This window comes from Tursiops truncatus, chromosome 3, assembly GCF_011762595.2.
Source record: "Tursiops truncatus isolate mTurTru1 chromosome 3, mTurTru1.mat.Y, whole genome shotgun sequence".
In the NCBI taxonomy this organism is placed as follows: Eukaryota; Metazoa; Chordata; class Mammalia; order Artiodactyla; family Delphinidae; genus Tursiops; species Tursiops truncatus.
In genome coordinates, this window is record NC_047036.1 from 39550682 (window position 1) to 39572699 (window position 22018).

Here is a 22018-nt window from a genome sequence, read left to right on the forward strand (position 1 = left end):
ATACATATATTTTTAACTATATGAACTTTATGAAACAGCTCTGTGATAATGGTCTTCATTACAGTGATATCATTTATTTAAGATCCTAAATGAGAGGAAATAGCACCATCCATGCCTTATTTTAGAATGAGTTGATCAGTAATATTTTTCTGTATATAAAAAATATACATTTAAAATACATGAAATTTACTAAAAGAGTGGAAATTAAATGTGATCACCAAAAAAAAAAAAAAAAGATAAATATGTGAGGTGGTGGATATGTTAGCTCAATGAGGGGAATCCTTTCACGATATATATGTATATCAAATCATCACACTGTGCACTTTAAATCTTACAATTTTATTTGTCACTTATACCTCAGTGAAGCTGGGAAAGAAAAAGAATGGCTAGTATAAAAATATATTAATCAAAATTGAACAAATAAAATGTAGTAAAATAATTATAATTCTGTTTATTCACATACTGAAGATATTTAAAGCACTAATAATATTTTCTGTATATAAAAATGTCATAAAATTGTTCTGGATTTGTTATTGCTTTGAGTTTTAATAACAAAGTTAAAGCTTATGGGAGTTGGAGGGAAACAGGCTTCCCTTTCTTTACACAGGCTTCTAAAAAAAGGAAAATACTAGTTCTAGAAATAATCATTTGGAAGAGGGAGAATAATTTTCTGGTAAGAAATGAGTAAGCTCTAAGTTAATGGGTCAAAAATAGATGATGATTCTGTGGACAGAGTGTCATTTAAGTGAACTGTGTTAGAATAATAGCTATAAGATGAAAGATAGCTCATGCGACATTTGATTCAGTTTGAAAAGTTCAAAGACTTTCAATCATTATAGCTAGGGATTGATTTATTTTTGTCCCCAGCACTAAAAGATAATTTTAAATGGAAGAATATCTTCATTTTAAGAAAAATGTTAGGGGTATTACCAAAGTCCAAAATGGCTTGAGGTTAATAAGACCTGTAAGAGCATGCATCAAAAAAAAAAAAAAAAAAAAAAAAAGTTCTTTCTCTCTCTCTCACTCTCTTTCTCTGTCTCTCTGGTGTTATTTTTTCTTAAAACCTTATTGAATCATAATAATAATCAATAATAATAATACTTTGAGAAAAAATTAAATAACATGAAACATTTTCAAAATAATTTTTTAAATGCATTCTTAATGGCGTTATGGAAACATACTCCTTTTGCCCATGGAACTTGTATCTACTAATTCTTATAACTGTCTAATTAAATTCTGTACTAGGAAAATATTTTTAAATGATGTCTTATGTATTCTCCCTTCTCATTTCCCCCTCAATTTATTTCTTTAGAGCAAAAGCTCACTTTTAGTAGAACTCTGTCTTTAATGTGGCATCTTCAGTGGCTGAAGGAGGTTCCTATGCAGGATCTGAAATAGTGCTGCAGCCCTTCATTGCTTTGGTGTGTCAGGTGTGGAATTCTAAGGTTCTTGTGTGCCCCAGAGTAATGAGGACGTTATGGGATACTTCCACCAAGTTCATCAGGAAAAAGGCCGTGGAGAGGGGTGAGGCTTGACTTCTTAGCTGATGATCAAGTGGGAGTTACACGGGGCCTAACAATATAAAGGATAGCCAGCAAAAGCCAAGGCAAGAAACAAAAAGCAAGTGGAACAAATGGGACTCAGCCATGCTCTGATAATACAGCAGAAGGTAACTTGGCTAAGGACATTTAGATAGTGAATAAAGTGGAGATTAAAGAACAACACAAAAGGAGCAGTTCACTTTCTTCACCATGAGAAACACAAGCTACATGCAGCCCTGAATGACCTCAGGGGAAAACAATAGGCGTGTCAAGAATAAATCCTGAAGAAACTGAGTTAACTTTGAGTGAACTAGAAAGAAAATATTTTGAATTAGAAAGTGCCAAATTAGTCTTCAAATATCAGATTTTGGTTGTATGTTGTGTATATCTGCATGTGTCTTTGTTTTTGATGTCACGATCAATGACAGAGGGTGACTCAAGATCAAGGTAATATCATATATGGAAAATAAAAAAGATTTCCACATTTTTTACCTATGATGGAGAGGATTACAAATTCATAATGCCCACCTATGGGTGTTATACTGTTGGATAAAAATATGCTTATAACTTAATGTTTCATTCAATCTAGGTTCTATTGATATTTTTTCAAAAGAAGATCTACCCAAAAGTAACATGTAATAGAAAAGTCTAACATCAGAATGTTTTAAAATTAAAGGTGAGGTTCTAGAGTTCTGCTGTCCAATATAGTAGCTACATTTGGCTATTGAGCATTTGAAAGGTGGCTCATCCAAATTGAGATGTGCTGTAAGTGTGAAAAATTACATTGGAAAACAAAGCATTAGTATATAAAAAAAGAATTTAAAATATCTCAGTAATAATAGTTTAGTAATGATTACATAGTGAAATGGTAATATTTTAAATACAAATTTACTTAAATAAATTATATGTATTTTTTTATTAAGTAAGTTTCAAGTATACAACATTGTACTTCAACATCTCTATGCACTACAGAGAGATCACAACTATGGGTCTAGTCACTATCCATCACCATAGAGATGACCCTCTTCCCTTCTGGTAACCACTGATCTGATCTCTGTATCTAGGAGTTTGTTTTCCTTTTGGTTTTTGTTTGTTCATTTGTTTTTTAGATTCCAAATCTGAGTGAAAAAGTACAGTATTTGTCTTTTTCTTTCTGACTTATTTCACTCAATACCCTCAAGGTCCATTAACATTGTCGCAAATGGCAGAATTTCATTCTTTTTTATGGCTCAGTAATATTCCTTTGTGTGTGTGGGAGGTGTGTGTGTGTGTGTATTGCATCACATCTTCTTTATCTATTCATCCATCAATGAACATTTATGTTGTTTATGTATCTTGGCCATTACTGTTATAAATAATGCTGCAGTGAACAGAGGGGTGCATATATCTTTTCAAGTGTTCTTCAAATAAATACCCAGAAGTGAAATACCTGGGTCATATTGAAGTTCTATCATTGATATTTTGAAGAACATCTTTTCCGTAGTGGCAGCATCAATTTACAGACCCACCAAAGTGTACAACAATTCTCTTTCCTCCACATCCTCCCCAGCATTTGTTATTCCTTGTCTTCTTGATAACAGCCATTCAAACAGGTGAAAGGTGATGCTCACTGTGGTTTTGATTTGCATTTCCCTGGTAATTAGTGATGTTGAACATCTTTTCATATGCCTGTTGGTCATCTGTATGTCTTCTATGGAAAAATGTCTATTCAGACACTCTGGCTATTTTTTAATCAAGCTGCTTGTTTTTTGTTGTTGAATTTTATGAGTTTTTAAATATATTTCAGATATTAACCCCATACTGGATATATAATTTTCAAATATTTTCTCCTATTCAGGAGGTTGCCTTTGTTTTGATGATGGTTTTCTTCACTATGCAGAAGTTTTTTATTTTGCTTTAGTCCCATTTGTTTGTTTTTGCAATTGTTTCCCTTGCCTTTGGAGTCAGATTCACAAAAATATTGCTAAGACTGATGTCAAAAAGCATACTGTCTACATTTTTTTCTCAGAATTCAGGTCTTAAATTCAATCTTTAATCTACCTCGAGTTAATTTTTGTGTAGGAGGTAAGATATTGGTCTAGTTTCCTCCTTTTGTGTGTGGCTGTCCAGTCCTCTCAGCACCATGCATTGAAGAGACTGTCCTTTCTCCATTGTATATTCTTTGCTCCTTTGTCATAGATTAATTGTCCATATATGTGTGGTATATCTCTGGGCTCTCAATTACCTTCCACTGATCTGTGTCTGTTTTTGTGCTAGTACCACAATGTGTTTTGACTACTATAGCCTTGTAGTATAGTTTGAAGTCAGAAAGTGTGTTACCTCCAGGTTTGTTCTTTTTTCTCAAGATTGTTTTGGCTGGGGTCTTTTGTGGATCTACACAAATTTTAGAATTCTTTGTTCTAGTTGTGTGAAATATGCCATTGGCATTTTCATAAGGATTGGATGGAATTTGTAGATTGATTTGGATAGTATGAATAGTTTAACAACATTAATTCTGTCAATCCATAAGCATGGAAATTGAAACATAATATGATAAGAGAAACTGTGGGGAGGGGACTAGCTATGTTAGATAGGATTCACAGAAAAGAATGGTATTTTAGTTGAGCCCTGGAATTCAAGGAGGTGGACATAAAGATTCTTGAAACATAAAAGAAGAAACATAAAATGGCCAGTGTGACTAGATCATAGTGTGAAGGCCAAAATTACATGAGAAAAATCAAGGAAGGCATGCTTTAGCTTATTACAGCCTTGTAGATTATCTTAAGGTGTTTAGAGTGTACTCAGAGTAAAATATAAAGCTGTAATTTACATCTTAAGTTTTTGCCCACCCAGCCTTTTTGCCTCCTTTTGTCAGGAAAAAGCCTTAATATTCCTTTTGGGAAAATTTAATTGAATGCAGTACAGGTAAACCTAAGTTCCCTAATGTCTCCTGGCAATCATAAAATTGAGCCCAAAATTTGAAAATTTATCCAACTGGTTTGATCTAACGCACTCTTTAAAGGACCTTCTGAAGAAACTATTATTTTCTGCTGTTCACAGTCCAGAAGCTGACACAATTCTTGTTGCTTGAAAACTTTGATTTTACAGATTCCAATCACTTCTTAATACTACCATGACCTCCACTCTAGTCCAAGACACCATCATCTCTTTCCTGGAGATTTGCAGTGGGAAGCGCCCTTCTTCTGATATTTTCCCTTACCCATGTGTAGTCTCAACATGGAGAAAAATTAATAACATCCATCAAAATTCAAAATGTATATGTCTAGCAACCTCACTGTTATGAATTAAACTAAAGTATATACTCACAGAATTTCACTGATTTATAGGCAGAAGTTTATTACATCATAGTCTTTAATAGCGACACTACAAATAATTGGGAACTGTTTCAGTTAAGCATGATACATCCATAAAATAATCATGATGCAGTTATATTTAACATACAGTGATAACTCTATATGTGTGAATAAGCAAACAAGCAAAGCCCAAAATAACATGTACTTATGGCAAAACACAGAAAAATATGTATCCTAAATTTCCCTTTGTGTAATTATTATAAAAGGAGCATATAGGTGGCTACGTACATGTAATTATATACATTTTTACATTAGGAATTACATGAAATTGTTGTCTAGAGTGTTCGGGGCAATGGGAGACTTTTCATATTTCATCTCTTTAAAATACTTGATTATTCTAATCTTAACTATATACTATATTTAATATTTTAAATTTATTCTGAAAAACTTCAGACATACACAAAGTAGAATAATAAACTGAACTGTTTCAACCATCACTAAGGTTAAAAATCATCAAAAATTTGTCAGTCTTTCTGTATCTGAATCTCTCTGGCCACACTTGCCTTTCTTTTTTTTTTTTTTTTTTCACCTAACAGGTATCATTGGGGCAGAAAGGTAATTGAACATATTTTAATTTTCTTCTTTTTACTTTAATATGTTTAAAGATATAGTTGAATATATAGAAGTAGATAATCACTGACATGAAGGATCAGTTGTAGGGGGATAATAATGAAAGTAGGGGCTCAGGAGGGAAAAATCTTGCAATGATCTATGTGAAAGATGAGAGGTCATTTTGTTGAGCTATGTTTCTTTCTAATCTCGCTAATAATCCTGATTCCTCCATTCATTCAACAAATCCCATTCTTACCTCACCAAGTAATTAAGAAAAAGAAACCCTAAAGTAACTAAAATATTTTGACTTGTTATATTTTATATTTCTAAAGGAATTGTATCAATTAAGAAGGTCAAAGAACTAGGAAATTCCAAAGGAAAAATAACATGCTTTATCAAGCTCCCTACTTTTACTTTAAAAAAAACAAAGAAGACATGCTTATGTGAGGGTAAATTTTCTCATGTCTAAATCAAAAGCTTATTATTTTTCAAAGAAGTAAAAAGCGAAAAACAAAACAGCAGCACAAAGACAGAATTCTCTGTGTTGTGACTGCGTCCTGAATTTGAAATATTGTGTGTGAAATAATACTCTTCAGAGAACTCTCCAGGCTTTTCCTGCCATCAGAGCATATAGGTTAAATTAGATATGAATATATAGATAAAATTAAAGGCACGATACAGATATAGATATTGTTTAAGTTTTCTAGGACTGCCATGAAAGCCACTAAATTCTAAGACCCATGTGGATAGTGACTATGGATATTCATGATTTTGCTAGTGCTCATCCCTGTGCTGACACATAGGAGACCCTTGATAAACACTGGTTGAATAAATGAATAAACAGCTGACCTATTAATGAGAGAAACTTATTAAGAATGAAGTTCTTTTTCTGTAATGTCTAGATTATGTGTGGCCTATTTACTAACTTAATTTAGCTATTTAAGATAAATATTCAGTTGCTGCTCTTTATCTAAACTAAATAAAACCTTATTGTCTTATGAAGTTTTAACCATTCTACTTTTATTGGAGTCTATAAATTGTACTTGTAAATCCTAATTCTGTCTTCTCGGGTGCAAAATAGAAATATAATAAAAACCAGACATAAAGGTTATTGTTGATTTTAAAAGTTGATGATTTAAAAAATTTCTGGATTGTGAAAATGATAATAAAGCAATTCTTTGAAGCAAACGTTATAAATAAACCACAATCCAAAGTAAGGATTTTATTAAAAATATGTCTTGGACAACTGTATATACAGGTACAGCTAAACAAAATTCTAGAGCAAACTGAGTTACGTTTTCCATAATGAAGCACTCAGTTATAGATGTGTTGTAATTCAAAATCAATAGTCTTATAGATGAAATATAGAATGACAATATTAACTCAGTAACACAAACATTTAGAATCATGAATCTCCAATTTGGTAGAAAGCCATTCAAATTACTAAAGATACAGTACGTTATATATTAAATATACTAAATGTTTGTATGTATGCATATATAACTGACCCTGCATTTCCTGAGCTCTACCAGTCACATGTTCCAGTGGAGAGCACTTTCTCTCTTATGAATGCTTTATAGTCAATGGGATCATGACAGGAGTTGAACTTGACAAAGCCCATGTGTTGGCCAATGAAAGAAGGATGAAGTAGACCAATCTAAGAGGCATAAACAAAATCCCACATCAGAGATGAGCTTACAATTACACTTTAGAAAAGTCAGAAAAACAGGAGCAGTCAGGCTGATTTTGAGGGAAGCCTTTCTTTTTTAATACAAAGTAAACAATCTCTCAAATGGTATTTGAAAAAAATTGTTTTTATATCAAACTGTAAGTGATAAGCACAGTCTGCCACAAAAGCTCACTCAAGAAATATATAATATTTCATCTTTATGGTGTTGATTAACTAAAGCAGTAACACCCACACTTCACAAAAGTAAAATTTAAAGTGATATTTAAGTACTTTGTTATAAGCTTGTCTCTAAAATGTTTTGTATATCATTAAGAAATTTTCAAAAACTTATACTTACTGTCTTCTCTAAGAAAGTTTATTATTTAAATATCCATGGGGGATAATGAAAGATGCACATTTCAAGTCAATAAAAGAGCAAACTCACTTCAGCAAATGGCTTTGTACCACCTAAAACTGGAGCTTTCCCTTATAAATCTACTTAGTTAATGCAAATAGTAACTATACAATTTATATGGAATATTTATGTATGTCTCTCAATACAGATAGAATTACAGAATGTAATATAACCTTTATGCCATAAAGAAATTATTGTTAATTGCTGAATATTGTATTCTATTATGGTGCCAACCATTCCAATTTGCTCGTGACTAAGGGATAACCAGGATAGTACCAGGCTAATTGAGTCCGCTGGTCACCCAGTGACAACATGTAGGGAATTTTATCATAAGAAAGGAAAGCAAACCAAACAACAACCAAGAACAGCATCAATAATAAAAATCATGTCCCAGAATCAGTACTCATCCAATATGATCTATCCTGGAGAATGCTCCATGAGCACTTGAGAAGAAAATGTATTCTCTTTTTTTTGGATGGAAGGTCCTATAACTATCAATTAAGTCCATCTTGTTTAATGTATCATTTAAAGCTTGTGTTTCCTTATTTTCATTTTGGATGATCTGTTTATTTGTGAAAGTGGGGTGGTAAAGTCCCCTACTATGGTTGTGTTACTGTCGATTTCCCCTTTTATGGCTGTTAGTATTTGCCTTATGTATTGAGGTGCTCCTATGTTGGGTGCATAAATATTTACAATTGTTATATCTTCTTCTTGGATCGATCCCTTGATCACTAGGTAGTGTCCTTCTTTGTCTCTTGTAATAGTCTTTATTTTAAAGTCTATTTTGTCTGATATGAGAATTGCTACTCCAGCTTTCTTTTGATTTCCATTTGCATGGAATATCTTTTTCCAGCCCCCCACTTCCAGTCTGTATGTTTCTCTAGGTCTGAAGTGGGTCTCTTGTACACAGCATATATACGGGTCTTGTTTTTGTGTCCATTCAGCCAGTCTGTCTTTTGGTTGGAGCATTTAATCCATTTACATTTCAGGTAATTATCGATATGTATGTTCCTATTCCCATTTTCTTAATTGTTTTGGGTTTGTTATTATAGGTCTTTTCCTTCTCTTGTGTTTCTTGCCTAGAGAAGTTCCTTTAGCATTTGTTTTAAAGCTGGTTTGGTGGTGCTGAACTCTCTCAGCTTTTGCATGTCTGTAATTTCTCCGTCATATTTGAGTGAGATCCTTGCTGGGTAGAGTAATCTTGGTTGCAGGTTTTTCCCCTTCTTCACTTTAAATATGTCCTGCCAGTCCCTTCTGGCTTGCAGAGTTTCTGCTGAAAGATCAGCTGTTAACCTTATGGGGACTCCCTTGTGTGTTATTTGTTGTTTTACCCTTGCTGCTTTTAATATGTTATCTTTGTATTTAACTTTTGATAGTTTGATTAATATGTGTCTTGGCATGTTTCTCCTTGGATTTAGCCTGTATGGGACTCTGTGCTTCCTGGACTTGATTAACTTTTTCCCTTCCCATATTAGGGAAGTTTTCAACTATAATCTCTTCAAATATTTTCTCAGTCCCTTTCTTTTTCCCTTCTTCTTCTGGAACCGCTATAATTCGAATGTTGGTGTGTTTAATGTTGTCCCAGTGGTCTCTGAGACTGTCCTCAGTTCTTTTCATTCTTTTTTCTTTATTCTGCTCTGCAGTAGTTATTTCCACTATTTTATCTTCCAGGTCACTTATCCATTCTTCTGCCTCAGTTATTCTGCTATTGATCCCATCTAGAGTATTTTTAATTTCATTTATTGTGTTGTTCATCACTCTTTGTTTGCTCTTTAGTTCTTCTAGGTCCTTTTTAAACGTTTTTTTTTTATTTTCTCCATTCTATTTCCAAGATTTTGGATCATCTTTACTATCATTATTCTGAATTCTTTTTCAGGTAGACTACCTATTTCCTCTTCGTTAGGTCTGGTGGGTTTTTACCTTGCTCCTTCATCTGCTGTGTGTTTCTCTGTCTTCTCATTTTGCTTAACTTACTATGTTTGGGGTCTCCTTTTCACAGGCTTCAGGTTCGTAGCTCCTGTTGTTTTTGGTGTCTGCCCCCAGTTGCTAAGGTTGGTTCAGTGTGTTGTGTAGGCTTCCTGGTGGACGGGACTGGTGCCTGTGCTCTGGTGGGTGAGGCTGGATCTTGTCTTTCTGGTGGGAGGGTCCACGTCTAGTGGTGTGTTTTGGGTTGTCTGTGGGCTTACTATGATTTTAGGCAGCCTCTCTGTTAATGAGTAGGGTTGTGTTCCTGTCTTGCTAGTTGTGTGGCATAGGGTGTCCAGCACTGGAGCTTGCTGGTCGTTGAGTGGAGTTGGGTGTTGGTGTTGAGATGGAGATCTCTGGGAGATTTTCGCCATTTGATATTACGTGGAGCTGGGAGGCCTCTTGTGGACCAATGTCCTGAACTTTGCTCTCCCACCTCAGAGGCACAGCCCTGACACATGGCTGGAGCTACAAGAGCCTGTCATCCACACAGCTCAAAATACAAGGGAGAAAAAAGAAAGAAAGAAAAGAAAGAAAGAAAGAAAAAGACAGAAAGAAAGAAAGATAAAATAAAATTAAAAAAATAAATTTATTAAAATAAAAAATAATTATTAAAAAGAAAAATTTTAAAAAGTAATAAAGAAAAGAAAGAGGAGAGCAACCCAACCAAATCCACTAATGATAGCAAATGCTAAAAACTATACTAAAAAACAAAACTAAAAAACGGAGAGACAGAATCCTAGGACAAATCCTAGGACACATACACATTCACAAAAAAAGAACAAGGGAAAAAAATATATATATATATATCATTGTTTCCAAAGTCCACCTCCTTAATTTGGGATGATTTGTTGTCTACTCAGGTGTTCCACAGATGCAGGGTACATCAAATTGATTGTGGAGATTTAATCTGCTGCTCCTGAGGCTGCTGGGAAAAATTTCCCTTTCTCTTGTTCTTACAACTCCTGGGGTTCAGCTTTGGATTTGGCCCCATCTCTGCATGTAGGTCGCCTGAGGGCATCTGTTCTTCTCTCAGACAGGACGGGGTTAAAGGACCAGCTGATTCGGGGGCTCTGGCCCACCCAGGCCGGGGGAAGAGAGGGGCACAGGGTTCGGGGCAAGCCTACGGTGGCAGAGGCCAGCATGACGCCTCACCAGCCCGAGGCATGCCGCGTGCTCTCCCGAGGAATTTGTCCCTGGGTCACAGGACCCCGGCAGTGGCGGGCTGCACAGGCTCCTGGGAGGGGAGGCGTGGATAGTGACCTGTGCTTGCACACAGGCTTCTTGGTGGCTGCAGCAGCAGCCTTAGCGCCTCATGCCCGTCTCTGGTGTCCGCGCTGATAGCTGCGGCTCATGCCTGTCTCTGGAGCTCCTTTAAGCAGTGTTCTTAATCCCCTCTCCTCGCACACCAGGAAACAAAGAGGCAAGAAAAAGTCTCTTGCCTCTTCGGCAGGTCGACTTTTCCCGGACTCCCTCCCGGCTAGCCGTGGTGCACTAACCCCTTCAGGCTGTGGTCACGCAGCCAACCCCAGTCCTCTCCCTGGGATCTGACCTCTGAAGCCCAAGCCTCAGCTCCCAGCCCCGCCTGCCCCGGCGGGTGAGCAGACAAGCCTCTCGGGCTGGTGAGTGCTGGTCGGCACCGATCCTCTGTGCGGAAATCTCTCCACTTTGCCCTCTGCACCCCTGTTGCTGTGCTCTCCTCCGTGGCTCTCAAGCTTCCCCCTCTGCCACCCGCAGTCTCTGCCCAGGATGGGGCTTCGTAGTGTATGGAAACTTTTCCTCCTTCACAGCTCCCTCCCACTGGTGCAGGTCCCATCCCTATTCTTTTGTCTCTGTTTTTTCTGTTTTTTTTTTTTTTTTTTGCCCTACCCAGGTACGTGGGGAGTTTCTTGCCTTTTGGGAGGTCTGAGGTCTTCTGCCAGCGTTCATAGGTGTTCTGTAGGAGTTGTTCCACATGTAGATGTATTTCTGATGTATTTGCGGGGAGGCAGGTGATCTCGTCTTACTCTTCTGCCATCTTGAAGCTCCTCCAGAACTAGCTTTTTGCTTCATTTATTTTCTCTATTTTCAGTTTCATTGATTTCTGCTCTTATCTTTATTATTTCCTTCCTCTTGACTACTTGGTTTTATTTTCCTAGTTTGAGGCAAGAGCTTATAGTACTAATTTGAGACTTTTCCTCTTTTTTAATGTAAGCATTTTAGTACTATAAGATTCCCTCTCAACACTGCTTTAACTGTGCCCCACAAATTTTGACATATTTTATTTTCGTTTTCTTTCAGTTCAATTTTTTTTTAATTTCCCTTGAGACTTTTGTTTTGACCAAAAGACTCTTTATAAGTGTGCTGCTTAGATTCCAAGTGTGTGGAGATAATCTTATTATCTTTCAGTTATTGATTTCTAGTTTGATCCCATGTGGTCAGAGAATGCAGTACGTACGTATGAATTCAGCTCTTAAAAATGTGTTTAGGTGTATTTTATGTCCCATGATATGGTTTACCTTCGTATATGTTCTGTGGGCAATTAAAAAAAAATGTATTCTGATGTTTTGGGGTGGAGTGTTCTATAAGTGCTCATTAGATCCTTATGGCTATTGGATTTTTGTTTTGTTTTGCTTTTTGAGTTCTCTGTCCTTGCTAATTTTGTATCTAGTTGTTCCATTGATTTTTGAGAGATCGGTTTTGAAGCCATCAACTATAATTATAGATTTGTCTATTTCTCCTTTCAGTTCTATCAGTTTTGCTTCATATATTTTACAGCTCTGTTTTGTGATTAATACAGATTTAGAATTGCTATGTATTTTTGGTAGATTGAGTCTTTTATCATTATGCAGTGTCCTCACTCTGTCTCTGGTAACTTTCTTTGCCCTAAAGTCTATATTATCTGATATTAATATAATCTTCCCTGATTTCTTTTATTATTTGGATAGCATATATTTTTCCACCTATTTAATATCAAACTTCTATATTTTTATACTTGAAGCAAGTTCCTTGTAGACACATATTAAGTTATTTTTTAATCCATTCAGCGAATCCCTTTTAATTGGTATATTTAGACCATTTATATTTGAGGTGATTATAATATATTAGGGCATAAGTTTTCATTTTATCATTTAGTGACTGATGTTTTGCTTCTGTGACTCATTCATCTGTTTATCTTTACATTACTGTGGGTTATTTCAACATGTTTTAGGATATCATCTTAATTTCTTCATAGTGTTTTTGAGAGTATCTTTTTGTATAGCCTTGCTTTGTTTTAAATATTACATAATAGACACATAGCTTCTCATAGTCTACTGTTGTTATTTTGGCAGTTACAGGGAATATGAAAATCGTACCTACTTTTACCCTCCCTTACATTTGATATAATTTTCTTAAATATTTTTCTACATATATTTATTACCACTTAAGACAGTATTATAACTTTTGCTTCAACTCTCAGACATAATTTAGAAAACTCAAGAGGAGAAGGACATGAATTTACCCATGTTTTTCAATTCTGTTGCTCTTTTTTACTGATTTTCCAAGAGTTCTTCTTTTTTCACTTCCTTTCTGTTTAGAGAGCTTCTTTAACTATATTTAGGTTGACAGAATTTACGTTTCAGCATTGGAAAAATGTGCCACTTCCTTCTGGCTCCCACAGTTTCTTAGGAGAAATTTGTTGCCATTTGAATTGTTTTTCACATATAGGTGAATTGTCATTTTTCTCCCACTGCTTTCAAGATTTTTCATTGTACAAAAATAACAATGAATTTATCTGTTCCCCTATTGAGGGATACTTATATTGTTTTCTAATTATCTGTTCTTTTGCCACTCCAATTAACCATTGTACATATCTCCTTGTGCATGTATGAGAGGACAAATATTTAAAAGTAAAATTGAAAACTTATACAGTTTGCACACTTTCAATTTTACTTAATACTTTCAAATAATTGTCAAAGTGGCTAAGCCATCTGCAGTTTTAGGGCATAGCCATTTCTCTGTATCCTAGTCAACACTTGATAGTCATACATATTTTATTTTAAAATTATTTTGCTATTTAAGTATGTCTATTAAAATGTTTTCATTGTTTAAAACCTGTAGAAAGCTATATCTATATCTTAATTTTTTTTTCTATTTCAAGTACTCAGAAAGGAAAAAAGTATGCTGATTTTCTCCAAAAAATATCTTTGGGAAGATATAGGTAGAAGTTTTAAAGACTAAAGATTTGTCTACAAAACCCTTGATATATTCTTATTTTGCCACTTACAGAAGAAAACCTTACAGTGTGAATAGTATATCAAAAATGGAGTATCTACATTACTTATAATGACAACTGGCTCTAAAATTACAAGTAGAACAATTCAGAAAATAAAATATTGTTTCATTTTCATAAATTTACTTTCAGTAAAATTGTTTTTCCTCAGTTGGCCTATTAATAAAGGAATTAAAAATATGTACCTAGGGAAAATAAGTGCAAGCATGAGGCATTATCCTGAAAGTTTCAAAATAAGATATGGACAAATGAAGTGTTGTGTTAAGGGATCACATCTTGGATGTTCTTACCATAAAAAAAAGAAAAAGAAAATGGTAAACATGTGAAGTGATGGATATGTTGATTGGCTTGGCTATGGTGAATATTTACCTATATCTGATCATCAGGTTGTATATCTTAAATATGTACACTTTTTCATTGTCAATTATATTTCAATAAAGCTGGGGCGGGGTGGGGGGAAAGATAAGGGATCTCAAGTAAATAATTTCCAAAAAATGCATTTAGTTTAAAAATAGATATTTTCAGGCAAGCATAATGTTCTAAGTCTTTGATGATGAATAGTAGCTAGCTGAATACAATTAACTGAATCAACTGTACCTTCCATTTATCCAGTTATTTGATTTGTTATAATTTTTACTTCATGAGATATTTTTTCTTAATTATTTTATTTTTCTATAAAAATGATTTATTTCATTCATATAGACCTAAGCAATTTGCTTGTAACTATTTTAACTACATGTTTAATTGAAGCAGCAGACTTAACCTTCCTGTAATTAAGTACAGAAAAAAAACTCCATGTGTCTCTGTGTGTATGTCTGGGTAATGTTACCTATTTTAATATTATATACATTTGCATATCAAGAATTTTGCATTTGGGGTCAAACACCCTAAAATTTTCATTTCTATTTTAAAAACAAATTAAATTTTAAGTAGTATATTTTATAATCTCTACTAGATATTTTAATTTTATCTCAAGCCTTTATTTTTTCGCTGAAACTTTATGCATTTTCTTTGTAGTGTCAAAGGATGTGTTTTGATAATAAAGTATCAGAAATCAATGATTCCATAGCAACCTATTTGAATAATAAAAGAGAGACTAAGAAGGGTTTTATATAAAAGAGTAGACCTTGAGTACCTTGACAACTATGAATTTTTTACCAGAATAAATTATAATGGAAATATGACTTCCTACTGATTTGCTACACAATCCATTTTATTATTTGAAATAAAAATAGATAGTACTCATTCCTGCATATTAGTTTCCATGTTGAATTGATTTTAAATCTCATATTTAAAGTTACCCTACTAACTCTGTCTCATACAAGCACATTTTCAAAGGTTTGTTTACATTTTATTGATGCAAACATTTTTTGTTTGCCTACTTATTCCTTGCTTTCTTTCTTCTATTAATTTATCATGGATTTATTGAGTGTCCTATAGTGTACATAGCATGATAATATTTACTTTATGAAATCAAAGAGCCAAGATGTCTAAATTACACTGTTGTATAGCACATTTAGATTTGATAGGACAAAATATCTAAATTTATATAACACATTCAAAACCATGATCTTTCCTAATTTCAAATCAATGACTGTATAGAAAGGAACTGTCAATAGGGAAAATACTTTTATTTGTGACTTAATTTACCTTCCAGAGTAAATAATTTGACACATTTTAAACGTTGATTTAATAATTAAGGGCATAACAAGAAATCTTCACTGCATCTGTAAAACCTTTCTAAAACAAATGTTAGACCATGAGATGTATAGGAGTTATTTTCTTTACATAAACTCCTTTAAAAATATTGTCTTAGTCAAATGTGTGTTTGTGTGTGTGTGTTTCTCTTTGGTAGCCCAGAGTGTTTTAGACATATGAAAGAATTACTCTATAATTATTTAAGCATTTTCAATTTTTCCCTATTCAGTTATACTCAACAGGATATATAACTATTCATGAAAGAATAACATAGCACACGCTGGTACTTCATGATCTCATGCTTTTGTATGTTTACTGGTTACTTTTCTTCAATATACTTTCCTTTCTGTATCATACTTTCCTTTCTATTCTATGTATTAAGTTCCTATTATTTTTTCCCTCCATTATTTTGTCTTCTAAAAAGTATTTTATTGTAAATACCTATAACACTTTAAAATACTTTTGAACTTCCTCTATAAATACCTCTAATCTAGAGAGTGAAAAAAATATTTAAATAAATTATGCATAATATTTGCAGTGTTATTATATGTAAATAAGCTCTATTTTAGTAGAAGTTTTATGTATGATAAGTTTCTCTTAGGATGGAAATTTCTCTAAGGTATAAGTAGATACAGACAGATAGCATAACCAATGTATTTGTTTTTTAAGGTAGATTGAAACCAGAGAACATAATTAGACTCAACGCTTTCTGGGGCATATGTGGAGCCAACAATGCCTAAAAGAGAAAATGTTCCTAGATATAAATTCAGTTAAGCCAGAGATGTCTCATCTAAAAATTTTTATGCTCTTTTAAAATGTCATTTTATTAGTAAGAAAACCCTTCCGTGTGTGGGCTATATTTGTCCTTATCATCTGAATTCTTTCTAATAGCTCTCTATAATAATTTGAATAGTTATACTTACCTTTCACAAATTTTTTCTATTTGTTGTTTGTCTTTGGTGTTTTGTTTTAACAGATGAACACTATCAAATTGCCTTTTTAGAGGCTTAAAGAGTTATAATTTATGGAAGATAAAAATGTCATAGAATGCTAAATTCCAACAGAACATCAGAATCATTGCAACTTTTTTTCCTCAAGGGCAGAATAGTCCATGACAGACTACACTTATATAGTTTTAATTTTAGTTATTTAGTACCATTTAAGTATGCTTTAGTACTGCAATTATATATAAATATATATATCATTTGTATTGACACAAATTTATTAATGTTCTATGCAATGAGTGAAAATTACTTTGTAAATTGTTGCATAATGCTCACTGCCAAAATAATAATCTTTTTTGTTGATTATCTTACATTTTCATACTTGTCTAGTTTCACCTCCACCTTGCATAAGTTCCCATAAACTAATGTTTAAAATTTGAAAATCATTATCTTAACCACTTAACAAAACAGTAATATGGTATTATAGTAATATTCTCATTTTAGTAAGCAGCAGGGTCAATATGGATATCTAAAGGAGTTCTTTCCTTCAATAACTACTGTTTTTAAAAGGGGAAGTGTATATTTAGCATGTAGTTTTAGAAACATTTATATTTTGAGAAAAAAATGATCTTCCAGGAAGAATGCAACATAATTAGTTAAACATTAGTCCTTATATCTGATTTTTGTAAATTACCATGAATGGAGTAAAACTAGAAGAGTTGGGAGTAACTTATACAAATGGCCCCAGCTCTTCACTACTTTCTGTATCTAATCCATTTTCCAAGTGACTTTACAGTGCCCTGTGCACTGTGAGGCGAGCGGGCAGCATGACTATAAAAAAGACTATATTTTAACTCTAAATTCACTCATGTGACGTTTTGGCTAATGGAATGGTAGGAAATGTAGACTCTTGAGAAGCTTTTGCATAATTGAGCTTACTTTCTCTTACCTTCTGCCATAACAATGAGAATTTGCCCCAGTTACCTGTTGGAAGAGGAGATGCACATGGGACACACCCAAGCCTTCCAGGTAACTCCAGCTAAGGCTATCCTAGATCAGTTAACAGCCAGCTAACACCCAGATCTCAGAAATGTCAGGTGGCATTAGATAAATAAAATACAGTTTCAGAAAAATGTGTTTCAAGGAAGCTGTAGTTTAATTCACTATGTTGCATTCATTATGAGAATGTGATAGATTCTCATTAGAAGAGTGATTATCAAGAAAACCAGATGGGAAAAATCCCAAGATTAAGGAGTCACAGATTTTATTCAGTTCAAGGAAATATTGAAACATAAACACTAAGATGTTTGGTTATGGATTCAATTGTACATAATATTTCATGAAAATTGTTTCAATTTCTTGATGAAATATCACATAAAATTATTCTTTAAAAATTAATAGAAACATTTCTTATATAAGCAAGGCATCTTAGTCAAAGACCTGAAACTTGCCTACCCCCATCAAAAAAGACATCTCTCTCTCGATAAAATATTATAATATATGCTAAGATAATTCCTCAATATCACCTCAAAATAAAAATGTTTTCATATTCAACATTTTGACGGACCATGAATATGGTTATTTATGAAATCAGAAGTATAAATTCCGGACCATAATTCTACGTTATATGCTAATAGTGCAAAAAAACCTTAAATATGTCATAACATAGAAAACAGAAAGAGAAAATTGATGAGTGTTATTTCATGAAAAAACTCTTCCATTAACATGTCTTATGACATCCCTTTCCATGTCCTTGTCAACTCCCATAACTGCCCATTCTCACTCTCTGAGCATCTGTGTCACTATGAAGCCTTCTTCTAGTCATCAGATGCCATCTCTGCCATCTCTAGCTAGGCTATCTCCAAATCAGTAGTTCGTGAGAAAATAACAGCTGGAAAACTAATTTGATTTTACTTTTAAAAGACTATAATGAGCCACATGGTATGCTCATTTAATAGTAACAAATCTTTATATCAATGCCTTAGCTTCTACTTTTAATATACTTACACGCTGGAAATGAAAATGTTCATTAGTAATGCCACTGTGAATACAGTTCCGTTAGGGTTTATGTTTAATGGTGTAATTATTTTTTTTCTTTTTAGAATGCACCAAGAATATGTCAAGATTTTCCATCAATACCTGGTTGACTAACAAAGGGGCCCAATGTCATGCCTTGACTTAAGTACAGACAACATAAAAAAGGCAAGCTTCAACATCCTCCTCCAAGCAGCTTTCTCCAGCCTTGAACCTCTCAACACAATGGTGTTAAATGAGATAACTCAAGTACCACAGACTTGTTTTGTTTTTTCTCTTTCTGAAATGAAGGTTTCATAATTCTGATACGTTTGATTTCTGATTAATCTCAACATTCCTTCTCACAGTTTAACCTATAGAAAAATCTCTTTCTGTATTATTAGTTTTCTTATTACTGCTATTCATGACTTTCTGAGCACCCACAGTGCCTTTAAAACAGTGCAAGATATAAAGATATAGTGACAATTGAAGACAGAAAAGCAGAAATGAAAATGCCAAATGAGAGGGTGATTACATCTCCAAGAGGTAAATTTACCAGCATGCAGGCACTTGCTTTTTATATTTCAATATTATGATCTTTGTTTCACCCCATTATCTTTGAAAGGCACTTTGCAAAATAAGGAAGAAATACTTCGAGTTAATCCATGAATAATTTCTTTTTCCTAAAATGATTTTAAAGCAGTTCTTGGAAGGAAAAGTTGTGGTCCCAGGTGGTTGTATCTTTACAACCTCTAAGCCAAAAATATGCATTCTATATACAGTTTGGGATTGTATCTGAGTCTTTAAAAAGTTTGTTGTTGTTGTTGGCTTATTTCTATTTACTTTAAACTTTACTTTGAAAATGTGACACCTTGCTCAACATTTCCTCATATGTCATTCAAAAAAATGCTTAACCTGGAAACTCTTGGAGGAAAAAATTTTGGTCATGAAGTATGTTTGTGTAGTACATCCTCTATCTTCCTCTGAGAAAATTACAGAAAGTGTAAGCATAATAAAAATTCAGAGAATTCCTACAAAAATGATGCCTGTTCAATATGGATTTACTCAGGGATTACTATAAATATATTTGATTACAAACCACTTTTTCTCTACCATAAATATCTAATATCCCAAAGAAATTGTGCTTTATATAAAATATATTATAAAATATTGTAGGTCATACATTTTTATATAAAATAAATAAAAATCACCTTTGCTAGTATAATATTGACTATTTGAACACAAGTGTCTCTCTTTTGCTATAAAAAATATATTTTCTACTTTTATCTTTATGACTAATTATGATGACTGTTTTAATAAGAACTGCACCAGACATCTCTTCCTTTTCAAAGATGCCACACTCCAAAAATCCTTGTGAACTTATGTAGCTTAAATATTAGTAATCCTGCCCAATAAATGTGAAAAATAAATTGACATAAATAACTAGTTAGTAGTAGAAGGGTAATTAGAATCCAGGTTCATAGTCGGTTGGTAGTAGAAAGGAAATTAGAATCCAGATTCATGGTTGGTTAGTAGTAGAAAAGAAATTAGAATCCAGGTTTTCTGATATACAGTCTTAAAACTAGTCAACTGTCCCAAGTTTGGGGGATATTCTAAATGAGAGCAAAAGAAAAATTGTTTATAACACTATAATTTAGTTATTCATTTCTATGTACTTGTCTGTAATAGCAGCCTAACAGGGCACTAATTTATTAATAATAGCTTCTGTCTTCTGGCTAAAAATATTTTAGCCTATGAATATTCCAGATTTCTGAGATTATTATGCAAGAGACTGCCAAAGGGATCAGAGCCAAAGGAACCCCAATGTTGAATTACACAAATGGTCAGAAAGTATAATATTCTCAATCAGACAATTCAAGATAATTAATTCCACAAAACCAGGTTTAATATTACCTTTTTATCTTCATAATCAAGCAGATTCATAAGGAAAACAAGAGTGGGCTTATAAAACTCTTAAAGGATTAGAAGTAAAATATACTTCAAATCTATCTGAGTTATTCCACAAACTGCATCAATTAATTTGGTACAGTTTTTATTTTATTTTATTAAAAAATTCTTAACTATACATTTACAGAAAATTTTACAAAACTGGATTAATATGATATTACACATACTGTTGCACTTCTCTTTTTCAGTCTTTTCCTCCAAAACAGACAAACAAACAAAAAAAGGCTTCCTTTACCTCACTGTGGTAACAACCATCATAATTTTTCTCTAAGTTTATTTGAGACACACACACACACACCACTAATATTTCTGTCAGTTTGTTTTACAAAATGGAGCCTTATCATATACATGTTTTCTGATTTTTTTCCTCCATCAACAATATCTGGTAAAAAATTTTCAAAGTAACAGACTTATTTGCAATTCATTCTTTTTAATGGCAGCCTTTTATTCTATAGTGTGAATGTTGTGGACATTTCCTAAACCTTTTCATTTTTGTTTTTGATGTGTGTGTTTGTGTTCATGTGTTCCACTTGTTCTCCTACGAAAAATGTTACTATACATGTCCTTTGTGATTGAGTTCTAATAGTTTTTTATTTCTGAGGTATAGAATCCCAGGAGTACGATTGACGAGTCAAAAATTATTTACATCATTACATGGTTAATTGCAATAGATGATAACAATTTGGTTTTTTTAAAAAAAATCTCCAACAACCCACACATCTTGTAGCAATTTATGAGAATGCTGGTTTCCTCACATCTGTATCAATTACACTTCAATTTCTCCTAAACTGTCTGTAAGTTAATACCTCATTCTTCCTTTATTTGTGTTTTCCTGACTGCTATTGTATTTGAATAGGTTTTCATATGTTTGTTGGCTATTTGGATTTCCTCTTTTGTAAAATTCTTCTTTATTCTCTTTGCTCGTATTTTATTGAATTTTTTCCTAATTTATAAAAGATATTTGGTTATCACAGAAATTCTCAATATGTTGCAAATACTTTCCCTCCAAATCTATTATCTATTAGATCTGTTAATGCTACCATTTACTCTACAAAATCATACACATTACATATACTTCATATATATGTGTCATGTGTGTGTTTATGTATATATACTTTTTTCTTTTATACTGTTAGTGCTTCCAGACTTCATTTTGAATATTTCCTTTATCCTCAGATTTTAAAAGAAAAGAGTAAATGTTCTTGCTTTACTTCACTACCAGTTACATTGTCACTTATAGTGGGATCTGTTTCTATATTCTCTCTCTATTCCTAGAAGCTATGGCAATATCAAATAGAATCATTACAGTAGCTTTACAGAATTCCCTGGTAAGACAAAGACCCATAGTTGTGCTTTCTCTTAACTGAAAATCATTAAAAAATTATTCTTACTATAAGCTTGAAAAAATATACTTGATTAAAAATTTTATGCTTTGACTTTACAGAAAACTATTTGGAGAATTGTCAATTTTATGATGTCTTCCTTTCTAAGATTATGGCCTCTCTTTCCATTTTTTAGTTATACTTTAGTCTTTTAAAAGTTTTCTTTATTAGAGATACAATGATTTTTGAATTAAAATTATTTCTATACGCTTTATTAATTTTTAAGTTACTATGAATAATTCTTTTCCATTTACATTTTTGAGTGC